This window comes from Otolemur garnettii, unplaced genomic scaffold (genome assembly GCF_000181295.1).
Source record: "Otolemur garnettii isolate 467f Iridium unplaced genomic scaffold, OtoGar3 scaffold00058, whole genome shotgun sequence".
Classification (NCBI taxonomy): domain Eukaryota; kingdom Metazoa; phylum Chordata; class Mammalia; order Primates; family Galagidae; genus Otolemur; species Otolemur garnettii.
The window spans coordinates 1031150-1035161 of record NW_003852453.1 but is presented as its reverse complement, the minus strand read 5'-3'; positions in this window follow the sequence as shown (position 1 = coordinate 1035161).

Here is a 4012-nt window from a genome sequence, read left to right as displayed (position 1 = left end):
GGAAGAAAGTTTCCATTCTGTGTTTTCAACACGGGGAATTCTCCCTCCACTGAGGACACCATTTCAGACTTGCTTTTTCTTAGCCCCTATTGTCATTAAAAAATATAGATGGTTACAAAATAAAAAAACAAAATTAGCTGGTTAAAAAGGTGAGGCAAATGAGTGTAGTGAGTTAAGAGCCCAGATCTGAAATCACGCAGACCCTGGGTCAGACCATGTGACCTCTCCGCTGCTCAACTTCCTCATCTAAATGGGAGCAACAGCACCTCCACGGGACTGGAGTTGGGATGGAAAGGGACAATCAGGCAAAAAGCCTGGCAGAGCTGGGGCTGAAACTCCTCATGGACTCTGTGGTCAGGTGTCCCAGGCCTTCGGTAGCCGGGCAGGGTCCCAGGAGAGCCTCTGGCTTCCTGGTTTTTTAGTTTCCACCTGGGGCAGCAGTGTCCTTCCCCCTGAGCCGAGAGCAGAGCCCTAAACCAAATTCTCCCTCTGCCCCATTGTGGTTTGTGATGATAGCCAGTGAGATAGGGAGGTAAGCAGTCCTCATGCCCTGCTGGGGAACTTGCTTCTGATCCAGCCAGATATCAAGTGGGCAGTTCCTGAGAAACACAGCACTCAGGGCCCTGATGTGGGAAGAGAAAGGAGATGGCAGATTCTGAAGACAGAACTAAGAGGACAATGGGACTTGGCAAGTGATGGAGAAGGATATGAAATATGATTGCAGGTTTTGGGATAATGCTGGTGCCACAGGGAAGAGACACTGAAGTCAGAACAAAGAATTGTCCACACTGGGAGGGAACAGAAAATTCTACATAATTTGGGTAAGAAAGAGGTTTGAAGAAAGGACAGACACGTGGAAATTTCTAGTAAGTAAACAGAGATACAGGATGGATGGACAAATAGCAGGTTGGACAATTATGTATGTGAACTCATCCTTGATTAGCTTCTCATCTTGGCTGTTATTGGCATGTACAAAGGCTACTGATTTGTGGATAATGATTTTTTTTGTAGTAATCTTTTTATTTATTTATATATTTTGAGTATTTTTAAATTTTCTTCAAATTAATATGAGGGTATAATTTTTAGGTTACATTGTTCTCACTTTCAGAGTAAAGTTCCATTTGTAGAAGAGCTCCTCACCCAGGAGCCTGTTATACACCCTCACAATGTGCAAATTAGGTGAGATCCTTTCTCATGCCCTCCCTCCTTCTGCCAAACATCCTCCAACATTGAATTTATATCCTGAGACAGTGCTGCGTTCTTTGGTTGCTTTCAGGAGTCTTATGGTTGAGTCTTTGGGGTCCTCTAAGTAGAAGATCATATTGTCGGCAAAGAGTGAGAGTTTGGCCTTCTCTGCTCCCATTTGGAAGTCCTTTATTTCCTTCTCTTGCCTGATTGTATTGGCTAGAACTTCCAGCACTATGGTGAACAGTAACAGTGATAGAGGACAACCTTGTCTGGCTCCAGTTCTAAGTGGAAAACATTTCACTTTTACTACATTCAGTAAAATATTAGCTGTGGGTTTGCCACAGATGGCTTCAGTCAGATTGAGAAATCTGCCACCTATGCCTATATTCTTCAGAGTTCTAATTAAAAGGTGCTGAATTTTATTGAATGCTTTTTTCTGTATCTATTGAGAGGGTTATATTGTCTTTGTTTTTGCTTCTGTTAATATAGTGAATTACATTTATGGACTTGTGTATGTTAAACCAGCATTGCATCTTGGGATAAAACCTACTTGATTATAATGAATGATTTCTTGAATGTGTAGTGGTAATCTATTGGCTAGGATTTTATTGAGAATTTTTGCATCTATATTCATTAATGAGATTAGTCTGAAATTCTCTTTTTTAGTTGGGTCTTTTCCTGGTTTTGGTATCAGGGTGATGTTTGCTTGGGGGAACATGTTGGGGAAGATTTGTTCCTTCTCAATTTTTTGGCATAATTTCTGTAGCATGGGGGTATAAGCTCTTCTTCGAAGGTTTGATAGAATTCTGGTGTGAAGCCATCTAGACCAGGGCTTTTTGTTGGGAGATTTTTTTTTTGCTTCTACAATCTCAGTTCTTGAAATCAGTCCGTTCAAGAGATCTATTTCTTGATTAAATCTAAGGAGAGGGTGTGATTCCAGGTATTGATCTCATCCTAGATACCTTGTTGCTGAATATCACTAAGGTCACCAGATGGCCAAAGGGAGTACTTTGAAGGTGACCATGGTGGTATTCAACAATAAGGCATGTAGTACTTCCTCCAGGATGAGTTTGTAAACTTAATTGTGCAACCTCGTATACAATATATACATACATTTATTAATATTCATATACATTTATGTGTGTGTATTTAGGCATTATCAGAATAGAGGTGATATTTGAGGCAAGAGAATGAGGACTCTTTGAAAGACAGACATGATGTTTAGTGAACAGTGAACGTTTAAAGGAAGGGGGTGCACAGTCACCTGAGTGGAAGATGACCTGACAAAGCAGCACAGTTGAAGGGACCTTTGCAAAACTGAGCCCAACTCACTCATTCAAGGGTTAAGGAAAGTGAGTTTCAGAGAGCATCTGTGATATGTCAAATGGTCCACAGCACCTGGAAAGTGGAGGCCTGTACCCAAATTCTCAGACTTCCAGTTTTTGTCCTGTCCCACAGTTCCAAACTGGACAGCTAGAAGTGGCTATATGCAAGGTGTATTTTAGTTAATGTTGACCACCAGGATGAAATTGGTGATCAAGGAATTATGACTATCTTCTTTAATAGGTCAATAAACATACAAAAAGCAAAACCAGAAAAAGACCATAAAATTAAAATGAATCACTTTAAGTGGGGGCAGATTAATGCTTTCAAAAGCTGGAGAACCATTTCCTTATTTTTTTTGCTTGGATCCATCCTGCTCTTTTCAAGCCAGAGTGTTACATGAAGTTAACCAGAAGGGAAACGTCGGTGCTGCCAAACTTGTAGGTCAGAAGCTGTGCTTCCATAATTTGCAATGTTTCCATCAAAAAACAATTGAATTTGAAGAACCAGAAACACGTGTTGCATGAAAGATTCCCAATTACCCCACTCAGTCTCAGGCTCTGAAAACAAACACTTCTTTAAATGATCCAAATCCCTTCTGAACTCAGCATCTTTCCTGGTGGCTCAGCCAGTATTTGAACCAAGATTGCCACTTAAACTTACTGTAGTGATCACCAAGATGGGTACAGTTAATTAGCTCCCTGGCAGGACATGGCAGGAAGGGGGCTTGATGAGGAATGACTGATGTTTATTGAGTTTCTTCATTCTGATTTCACTGTGGGCTCACAAGAGAGGAAAATACACTCATGCTGTGAACTGGGCACCGTCAGGGATTTCCATGGGATGGGACTGGGGTCTGCCTTTCTATGAGATATGCCTTGGGTAATATGTTTGCAAGGAGGAGGATTAAGCCAATTCCAGAGTGAATGTCCACCTCTCACAGATGCAAGCTTTCCAGAGCCCTCGTTTAGGGAAACTGCTCCCTGTGTTCCCAGGCACAGGGGAGTCAAGGCTGCTGTCCAGGGAGCATGAGCGAGATAACAGCAGAGTCCCCAATCCTACCCCAGACTTCTCAGATCTTGAAAAACAGATAAGCTTGCTTCTTTAGGAAGCATCTTTGAATCAGTCTTTTTACAAGTTTGAGAATTTCCTTTCTTTCTTCCTCCCTCCCTCCCTTCCTTCCTTTTTCATTTTTTGCAGAGAGAAGGTCTTGCTATTCCCTAGGCTGGTCTCAAACTCCAGGTCTCAAGCACTCCTCCTGCCTTGGCCTTCCAAAGGGCCAGGGTTACAGGTCTGAGCCAAATTTAAAATTTCCTCCACATCTTTTTGAGTTCTAATTTTGTGATCTAGAATGTGATATTTGATACTGGAATCAGTCATGTACTATTTGTAGGACCTTGAGAGGTCAATTTCCTCACGTGTAAAATGAGTGTAATAGTTCTGACCTCATAAAGCAGGGCTGATGCACATCAGGCCCCAAGCCCAGTGCCCAGCGCCGAGC